Raw genomic sequence first — 11,492 nt, 5'->3', positions numbered from 1 at the left:
GCCTCTCAATCTGGTGAGGAGATGGAATATAAGGGATTAATGGAAAATTTGTTCTCAAAATGAGTTCTATGTGTTCAACTTACTAGTAACTTAGCAAATTAAGTGACACTTGGATCCTACCATATATTTACGGGCTATGTCTTCCACGGTAGAAAACCACCATCATGGACTGGTTTAATATATAACATAAGCATGGAGATTTCAACTTTATTAAATTACCCAAGGACATGAATAGACCTGGAGGATATATGTGAATGACATGTTGCTTTTCAATGAGACTATCAAGAATATGTGACTTATAGAGATTTCCCTCAAAGGAAGAAAATTTACTTGGAGTGATATGCAAGAAGACCCCATTTTAGAGAAGTTTGATTGTTTCTTATTTTACCTCTAGGTCTTGGATTGTTTTTTATCCTGCAACTTTTGAGATTCCTCTAGTTATGCTTATGTGAGAACATCTTCATTGTTAAATCAAAATTGGTATAAAAAAATTCCAAATTTTAGAAAATCTTCAAGTTTGGGAATAACTAGCTAAATATAGTTCCTTTAATCAAGTTGTTTATAGTATGGTGGATATTTCATTGGGTTACAGGGTCGTACAAGTAGGAGAAGTACAACGGCAAGGTTAGTGGCCTTGCGGTACGGATCACCATCGCCAGAGGTGAAAGTTGTTGGGAAACTTGGGCCTCCGACGTGGCCCACTTCGGTGGGTACGTTTGGCTAAGTCTTCTCCCACGTTTAACGTTAAGTGGGTCTTATCTCTTTATCCCTCTAGGCCTATAAATCCTATAAATAGAAGGAGCTCAATCATTGTACGCAACTGCCTAACGGCGGAGCTGCAATAAGCTAGCGGCTGAGCTACGGGCATCGAGTGGCAGTGCTGCAGTTGCCCGACGACGGGCTACGGGCGCCAAGCGGCACCTAGATGGACACGTGTCGTATGGTAAAACGTACAACGATCATTTGTTTTTTTCTAGTTGGCCAAAAATCACAAAATTGTATTAGAAGCCAAAAAAAAGGGCAGTGTTCAGCGTCGGTCACCTTGTTGCTGTTGCTGTGGTTGTTGCAGATTCATCAGCAACAAACATCAGCAAGAATTTTTTACATAATCCTAAACGTTTACAACAACAACAAAATTATTAACATCAACAAAAAAGTAAAGTAACAAATATTTCATGCGAAAGTTGAGTGATGGACCAATCAATCTAAACTGCTCGACCGGCGGTATTGTGCGTACCCGAACCTCGGCGTGATGGACCACCAATACCACGTACGGCGTGATCGACAGATGAGGCGGTTCAAGCGCAGCGCCTTCCACAACCGAAAAACCAAAACCGCGTAGTGTTTGACGTCTAGTATGTCTTATCTCTTCTCTCCATTCCCACCATTCTCCTCAAGATCATGCTGACTAATTTGTGAAACAGACCTCCAACTACATTCATTTGCTATTCCAGCGGTCCTTCACATTTTGCAAAAGGCAACCAACAATTATTTGTTATCTCGTTTTTTACTATTCATCACATGTTACGTGAGACCTGGAGCTTTATTCTGACTAGATTTTGATGTGGGCCTTGGCGCACGGTCCCGTGAAGTTAGTTCCAATGTGCCCGTGGAATTGGGGGTGATTTATATTTCTTATAACAACAATAAAAAAAGCTGGTGGAAAATGAAGGTTATTGGATAAAATTATGCTAAAGCATGAGAAATCATGAACGGTGTAGCAAACACATATACAATCAGTAAAATAGGAGCTGCCTATGGCCATTGTCTTAGCATGGTCTTTAGAGGCCACGACACACAAACGGGTAAACCTAATAGGTACTTGCACCACCAAAAATTAATACTACTACAACTGTAAAGGTAAATTAAGCAACAATTAGATCAAAGAAACATTAAGAGTAGAAGATTAACCCATGCTCGATATAATAAATCACCATAATGTACCTTGGTTCTAGATCTAAGAGAAGTACTGTTCCTCATTTTCTCCTAATTCTTTTCTAAAATGGCATGTTCATGTTTAAGGTGAAGCTCGAGTCTTTAAAAATAGAAAAAAAAGAGCTTGTTCCAAACCGCGTCAGTGTGCTCTATCCAACAAAATAATTAAGATACATTATATTGAGCACTTGTTTAGAGAATAAAAACATATGTCTCACAAAAAGAAACCAGCCTCTAGCAAGTCTTTTCTACTTCATGTGCTTGTTTTAGTTTACACATTAAGCATTTATTATGTCATTTCACCTCTAGTAGCTAGCCGTCTCCTTTTGAGGAGAGTTATGCACTTGTTCTTCGTTAAAATTGTGGGTGTGTACAAAGGAAATTTCCCTCTCCTACAGGGTGTTTTAGCTCTTAAAGTTATTTGTACATGTCATAGAACGGAGGGTGATGCTTTGGCACATGGGAGTATATGCTTTCTTTATTTTGAAATGCATGTTAGATATATTTAAAATGTTAAAAAAATTGAAACAAAAAATTCGCGCGTACATCTTCATGTGCTACGCGCTCACAGTATCGTTTCATGAAAAATCAACTTGTCGTGTCGCGTGTGTAAAAAAGATAAAATTCAGTGCTGAAACAAAGCCGTATCACAATATAAGTTTTTTCTTTTTTACATACACTACAGAAAGTCAGAAACTATGGGTTTTTCGTGAAACTTAACAAACAAACATATATTATAAAAATATACCTGTAATTTCTTTTGTTAAAATATTTTAATACTTTAAAATATGTTTTTTTAGTAGAGAGGTCATACAGATCCAGGAGCCGAATTGAGTTCTGGCATAGAGCGTAAAATTTGTCGACGATGCTTTGTGTGAACTCGTCGGTCACACGACAAGGACGCTGGGCAACCGAAGCCTCACGTGGAACGTAGCAGGAAGGAAGACGGTGACGCGTGCCTGCATGCAAACTTGGCTCGTTCTACTCGATTTTTTATTTTATTTTATCCTGGGCATGGAGCGAGCGAGCTCTGTGTGCTCCAACCAAGCCACCAGGCGACACCTCCTCCGCCCACCACAGTACCACACTGTCACTGCCCTCCCTCCTCCCGATCTCCCGCGGCGCAGCTCCGCGTCTCAAGAACTCGGCGGCGATTTCCGGCAGCACGTGGCGTGCGATGGCAGGGGTTGGTATCGACAACAGGGCCCGCGGCGGCAAGGGAGATGTTGGGCGGCGGTGTGTGTGTGTGGGGAGGGGGGGGATATACTGGCACGCAGGACGATGGCGTGCTGCTGCCCAAGGAAGAGGGCGCAGAGGATGCACATGAGAGTTACACCATGTCGCCGTCTCCACCGATACGGCTAGCTGCAGGCCAAGATCCGACAGCTCGGTGTCGCTAAGTTCATCAACGATCTTAGAGAGGACGAACCAGCGGCTGGTGGTGATAGTCGTCAGCGGATGGAGAGTAGCAGAACGTGAAGAAGGACCGGTCAGTAGTACCAACTTACGAAGCATCGGCAGGAAGAGCAGCGGAACGCGAAGAAGCACTATCAGTGTAGCAGGCTGCGGCAGATGGAGAGGAGCAGAAAGCGAATTGGGGGAAAACGATTGAAGCTACCAGTCCAAGCGATGCAAGCAGATCCATCAGCTGACTGGTATGTTAATATTTCTTGAATAATTACTGTAAAGCCTTATACTGAAAGCGAGTATCTTGCTCTGCAACGCTAGAAGCATCAACATCTGAAAAGTGGGCTATATAATTTGAATGTCAATTTGACAGCATAGTACTATTTTGCTGTGAACAACTGAACTATTGTGTTTGCATATTAGCTAGTACCATCAAAATAAAGGAAACTAATAAGAAAAGGTTTCAGGAGAAAAGTGACCGTAGTCTACTGAATTTTATTTTCGAGTTGGATAATTTATTGATTCTTGTTTTGGACAGTATATAAATATACTAAATCTAGAAAAGTAAGGCAAAACCAATTATATATAAAGATAGCTCATTGCCAAAGGAACCAAGCAGAAAAGTAAGAGATAATATTGAAACAAAAGAAGCAGAAGTTCTCCAATAGATACTGGTTATGTGACAAACATAGAAATGGACACTAAATTACAGAAGAGGGGTCACTGAACATGGCATATATCAACTGCTAATTTATTCTTGAAGTGCGGTAGTTCTTGTAGGTAGCCTAAGCAGTACAGTCATCTGCAGATACTTGAAGTTTGGTACTTAAGAAATATCAAGCTCCTGCAATCAGTTGTATCTATCTACTTATATTGGCACCGGGGTTTATGTGTTAAAATCCTGGTTTTGCATATCCAGTAATTAATGCCATCTTGCTAAGATAAGCTGATATGCTAAAACTGAAGCGTTGCAATTAAAACAGCTCCATAGCATCCATACAAATAGAACACATGATCTCAAAAGGTCCCAATACAAACTACTGGCTGCACTTGTATTCCAGAGGCCGCTATCCGGCGTATTGCCATGAGAAACTCCAACAACAAATCGAATGAGCAGAAAACTCAATGTCATCAGTAGAAATTGAATTCTGTAGAAAAAAGAAAAGTGAAAAACAATGTTAATAAACTGATTATCCAAAATACATATACCTATAATCTAATAATATGAAAGGATAGTGTTTGGTAAGGCGTAGAAAAAAATCAATATCATTTCAAAAGCTTAACTCGCACACGAACATCTGTGTGTATGTATGATGAATAATAAGTACTGGCCAAGGATGCAAAACCACCGCTGAAGAATATATTTCAATAGGTGGGTCCGAACACTACTTCATGGACATAGTCCGATTTTTCCACAAAAACGGTACATTTGCTTAAGAACTTAGAGCCAGACAGTCTCCGGCTATTGAAGTTGCTGTGGTATCATTTTCACGAACCTGGATAGCAATCATGTATAGCTAGATGGGTTTTCCATTGCCTTATTTATTTTTTGATGTGCTCTATTGCAAAATAAGGTCCAAGCTCAACAATATTACTTGTCCACATATGCAAGGGTAGTTCTTTTAATGTAATGGATAACGACTGTTCATCGACAATTATAGTTCTTTAGGTGTACTAATGTGTCACTTGCAGGTCCGGTAGGCACAACAATTAGTGCACAAAGTTTCTTCTCCTCCACCAAGATTAATAGTTCGTAATGATTCTCTGAAAAGGAAATCGTAACTTTTTCGGCGGTAGACAAATTAGCGGTCATACCATGACATATAACCAGCTTGTTGGCGATAGATTTAACCACTATACAAGCTGGCACCCTCTTACATTGAGAGTGGTTATGCATTGTATGCAGGATGAAGAAGTGCAACACGGTCATGTTTCATTCTACTTACTGCCACTAAAAAATTACCTTGGTATGCAGACAACACCTGCTTCCACCATTCATTCTGACCCTTGCATAGATGGATATATCTCTACAAAAAAGTTCTAATTATAAAAGGTGGAATAGCAAAAGTGAAGTAACCGATGAGAAAAATGTATTTGTAGTACTCATACCTACGATAGCAATTGGTTGCTAAAATTGGAATGAATGCCCAATTCTGTGAGTTCTTTGTGAGAGGGCGCACCTGATAAAATACAGTCCTATATAAGGACAGCAGAATCTATATGGAATGCATTTTTTATTTACTGCAGTGAGTATTATAATTAAGCAACGTAAAACCCTAGAGTTAGTGTATATTATTTTATCCTTAAGTAAGAAGCCTGGCTATTCTTCTTTGACAATGATACTGCCGGTAAGAAAATAAATTTCACCATGCAATGTGATGATAAATAATGTGATGTTTCAGTATTAGCCTAATAGAGTTTTGTCTATCATTGCAATTTAGGAAACATATATGGAGCTAAGATAATCTAAAGAGTGGAAGAGCACAACATAATAACGTGTTTTTACTACTTCATACCAAATATTTCATGCTTTTTAGGTATGGGCAGGTTAAGTACACCAGCTTCGAAAAGTATACACCGGCATGCTGCCTACGTCCATATTTTACTTCATTTCTAAAAACTACAACAAACTTCAGATATGAAGTCACCAGAAATTGTGATGTGCAGTAGGAAAATCACCTAAAATAAAGGCGATAATAGCAGTGCTAGTTAGATTTTGCTACAACCAACATATATTTACCTCACTTTACTTTCAAGAAACTACAACCAACTGTATATGGAATAAGAAAATAGCATAAAAGATGCATGTTGCTTGTATCCCTATTTCCCTTCAATTTCAATAGATTTCAAAAAACTTCAAATATGCATCAGCGGACAGTGTGATGTATAATAGATAACTCAACTGAAATAAAGGTAAAACAGGCTGTTAGATATTGCTGGAGCTGAGCCATCGATAGCATTGTCATGTCCTTTTTGAAAGATAAATTAAGAAAACAACATTGTAATGCACAACAAGAATACCTATAGAAACAATGTTGGGTACAACACCTATATCTTGCTGCAGCTGACATTGAAAAATTTATTTGTTACATCAATTCACAGGATCGAAATCCATTGTTAAGCAGCTGTAAAGAAAACCAAGTACTAAACCTGTCACATATAGGAAGAGAACAATCGGATGACAAAATCTGCACTAACCATGGATGGCATAGAAGATGTCCATAACAGAAATTGGATCTAGCTACTTAATGGATATAAGATGTGAAGAAGTAAATGAAAAATGGTAGGCGGCCATCTTAATAAATACTTCTGAACATAAAAAATAGCATGCATCTTTCATCAACTAATGCTATGCCAACCTCATTTAGCCAATTTACCTGCAGATGTACCGATGGCCATAAGAAGATCACCCAAACCAGAAATCCATCCTGAATTATGCATCCCTCAAGTTAAATACCAGTAGCATCAATCACCAACCTAGCAGGAAGCAAGCAAGCCAGTAGATCAACATCACCCCACAGGCAATCAAATAGGCAAACGGCTAGGCAAGCAAGCCAGCAGATCAACATCACCCCACAAGCAATCAAATAGGCAGACAGCTAGGCAAGCACACATGCATATATAGAAGTCAGCGCACAGGTCGTACACAACAAGAAACTATGAGAAGGTACCTTGTTAGGCAATGGTAACAATCACCATGGCGAGACAACTCCAGGTGGAGGCGACACATCATAGACCCTAAATGCTGCACCTCCATTTGAAACCCGCGCACCCCCTCCTCCATCGAGCGGCAACGACGATTCCGCAGTCCTCTTGCCTGGTCAAGCAGTGGGGAATCTGTGAATCTAACAAATTCATTAGCAATGAGAAAACCAGTAGCATCAATCACCAACCTAGTAGGAAGCAAGCAAGCGAGTAGATCAACATCACCACACAGGCAATCAAATAGAAAAATGGCTAGGCAAACAGACCAAGAGATCAACATCACCCCACAAGCAATCAAATAGGCAGATATCTAGGCACGCACACATGCATATATAGTAGCCAGCACACAGGTCGCACACAACAAGCAACTATGAGAAGGTACCTTGTTAGACAATGGTAACAACCACGATGGCGAGGCGACTCCAGGTGACGGCGACACATCAGATATCCTAAATGATGCACCTCCATTTGAAGCCCGCGTACCCCCTCCTCCATCGAGTGGCAGCGAAGATTCCAGTCCTCTTGCCTGGTCAAGCAATGGGGAATCTGTGAATCTACCAAATTCATTAGCAATGAGAAACCAGTAGCACCTTCAGACTGTTTTCCTAGCAAGATCTGGGAGAATCCGTTGCCCCAGTGCAGCTCTTACTGGAGGAGCATGGTAATTTCTTCCGGTTGAATATCAGGGTGCCTCCCCGACCAGCTGGGGATGCGTCACCACGTTATCCATCCTCTCAAAGTTAACATCCAGCGCGTACCTGCGGGCACGGGACAATGAACAGGCATGAGCGGCGCCGCCGGCAGTAGTCTATAGTACACAAAAGTCAGCAGGTTATGGATGGAGAACTTTTCTGAGCGGAATATCGAAATCTGGTAGTAAACCTATAAACTTGTAGACAAAAAGATTAGATGAAGAATATTTTTAGATTGCATGCTGCAAAATTGGTCGGCCAGCGGTCAGAAGGGGGTCATCAGCCACAGTCTATAGATACAACTGGCTTCTTCCAAGTCTATAGATACAGGGCATGAAAATTATTGCATCCTATGAATTTTCCTCTAATCACAATAATTGGTACTTCTCATTACTCCCCCTGCTAAACAATATGAGATATAGAAAGGAAATTCATTAGCAGCTGCTCCCATCGACGATTTTATCAAAAAGCCTCGCATAAATAACTCATCTATTTAGAAAATAATAGCTTGTATAGAAAAGTCACAATCAAGGGACAATATAGTGTACATGTAAGTCACATATTTTAAGCTAGATTTCAGAAAATAAAATCTATTGAGGGGAATGAATAGTACATAGGTCAATCTTCCCCTCCATCCCACTTTCGTTTTCTTGAAACAACCTGTAGGCATAAATAAAAAGAATCTAAATGAACAAAGATGAAATATTAGGGAATTAAACCAAAAGGGGGTAGTGGAAGATAGAATTGGAACAATTGCACACCTCACTCCTCACACAGTGTTTTCCAAGTGGAGATGGCAGTTCACCAGCCAAGCTTAAAATCCTCCTATGTGATTCATGAGAAAACATTAGGAAGTGATAGTGCAAAATCCTCACAGGATAGGAGATGTGCAGGGTGGAGGACACTCACCAGCGGCGACACACAGCAAGCAGCGGCCTAGGCTACTTCGCTCGGCCACCAACCGATCATCCGACAGCCAATCCCACTCCTCACACAATAGGTGTAGCATTTAAAAAATGTGTGCTTAACTCCAACACTAATTATCAAAAATACACAACCATGCTTTATTTATGTCGTGGCATAGTAAAACAACATTTAGAAAAGACTGAACATTGTACCAGAAAGATCCAATTTCAAAATAATATGAGCCACTACAATCATCGCAACAAACCAATTGACTGCTTGGATTATATGAGACCTACGACTTATTCTAGCGAAGAATACTGCTGTGACATATAACTGGAAAATCCACTTACGAAACTACAATTTTACCTTCACCACCAGCTGTGGCCTACCGTGGACAGTAAATAAATCAGAGTAGCAATCGTTTGAAAAACGAAACTGACCGAGACTATTAGCTGAACCACGAAAACCAGTTACACACCAAAAGAAACCGCAACATAAACTAACTAAACCAGGCAGGATTGAACAGAAAATATTCGTCATCCTGGTACAGATAAATCATCACAAGTCAGTGCAAAATGAGCGGCTTTCGCCCGAATAAGCCTGAATGATGATTAAGAATCCTGAAATCAAGTATTAAGAATGTATATAAATGTCATGAACAGGTCCTTATAGTTATATGCTATGACCTAGAATGTGCACATAAATGCTAACCAAATCGTTTCCTTCCTCACTTGATATCTATGCCAACTCTAAATCTGGCAAGAATTGATGCACAAGGGTACCTTAACACCTTGATAAGCTAAAGTGGTGTTTCCCTTTTCCATCTAAATTCTCATTTTATATTCTCACAACCATGTATCAGACCAACACAAAAGCAAGCCAGAAAACAGATTCTTGGCGCAAGCGTAAGGTTCTACCTGATTGTTTGAGGATTTGGAGACGTTATGGTCGCCTAAGCTCCGGATAATTTCTCATCGCCGGTGACAGGTTGGATAATGGGTAGCGACAGGCTTGGCGTCCTCCACCGACGGGGTGATGCTGCAGTCCTGATGCTCGAGACATCAGCCCCGACTTTCAATTGCACAGATTTAAAACAAAATATCATTCAATAAGGTCATCAAGCAAATGATGTGCAAATGAAAACATATAGAAATGAATTTCTAATTCAGAATAGCACAGGAGGACACTGCAGCTGCGTTTACCTTTTTACAACTGTAGTGAAACATCTGAATTAAAGAAAAACAAAAGATCACATGGAATTAGTAACACTTGATAAACCAAAGTTCATTGGATGTATATATTTCACATGGACAACATGCGTGTACTTTTCTGAACCAAAACATGGGCGTACTTACTAGGGTCTTATACACACCATCTTTCAGCACTGCCATGTGGTTAGACTTCACCAATTAAATGGGAAATCCACTTTGGCTCATAGGAGCATATGAACCCATTATGTGAATATACATTTTGAAGTATCAAAAAATTCTAAAATAAATTTTTGCATGTACATCTAGACATTTTATGTTCGTATACAAGTTTTCAGAAAAAAATAATATTTTATATGACTCCTGTAAAAAAGACAAATTTTTATGCTCCAACACGACTACGGACAGTACATTTTTTTGTCTTTTTTGTACATGCCACATAAAATGTTGTTTTTCTACGAAAACTTGTGTATGCACATAGAATGTCACGATGTACACCAAAAAATTTATGTCAGAATTTTTTATCATTTTTAAAATTATTTTTTAATTATTTTATATAATGGGAGCAAATGCTCCTATGAGCCAAAATGCCTCCTCCCAATTAAACAGGTTAACCTCAAAATTAGTAAGAATGAAATCTTCCGCATATAGTATTGAGAAAAACATTTTCAGAGCCTGTGTGCAATATTATAAAAAGCAAACATATGCAATAGTTGCCACATTATTTTTTAACACTCCAGAATAAGGTGAAAGAACATCTCTTGCATTTTGTTTTGTGTGTTTGATGTCAATATATGTGATACACTAATGTTTGATTAAGTGGTACAGGGATTACATAGTTTCATATTTGCGTGTGTTGGATTTGGTCGGTCTGTCAAAAGATAACAGGAAAAGTTTGGCCAGGCCGGATAATCCGGGCCGGATATTCTTGAAATATCCGGCCCCCGATTTTGGCTAAGTCTTCGAGGAAAAGCAGCTCAGTAGGGGGGCCGGACATTTGGCCGGATAATGTCCCGGTATTGTACCAGGGCCGGATTATCCGGGCCGGATATTTTGGAAATATCCGGCCCCCTCGATTTTGGCTAAGGACTGGAGGAAATGTGAATCAGTACATGGGCCGGATAATTGGCCGGACAATGTCACACTTTTGTTCTGTAGGCCGGATTATCCGGGGGGGCGGATTATCCGGCCCTACTTACACCGGATTATCCGGCCCCCCGGAAGCATCAACGGCTCAATTTCGAGAGGGGGTATAAATACCCCCCTTCTTCTACCTTGGTTGCTTGCTCAATCATTACACAAGAAATCTGTCAAGCCACCTCCATTAGAGCCACCTCAAGAAAGTCAAGATTTGCAAGATCTCCTTCCTCCCCCAACCAAAGCTCTTGATCTTTGGGGATTCGAAGGAGAAGACACCGATCTACATCCTCACCGAAGCGTTCTTCATTTCCCCTCTCTTGTTTGAGGGATCTCATGCTAGTGTTCCTATTTGGTTCCCTAGTTGATTTGTTGTTGATGTATTGTTGTTGATTGTTGTATTGTTACAGATTTGGGAGCCTCCAATTTGGTTGTGGATGTGTGCCCCAAGAACTTTGTAAAGGCCCGGTTTCCGCCTCGAGGAAATCCCTTAGTGGAAGTG

The sequence above is a fragment of the Lolium rigidum genome, chromosome 5, assembly GCF_022539505.1.
Source record: "Lolium rigidum isolate FL_2022 chromosome 5, APGP_CSIRO_Lrig_0.1, whole genome shotgun sequence".
Taxonomy (NCBI): domain Eukaryota; kingdom Viridiplantae; phylum Streptophyta; class Magnoliopsida; order Poales; family Poaceae; genus Lolium; species Lolium rigidum.
This window is presented reverse-complemented; position numbering follows the sequence as displayed.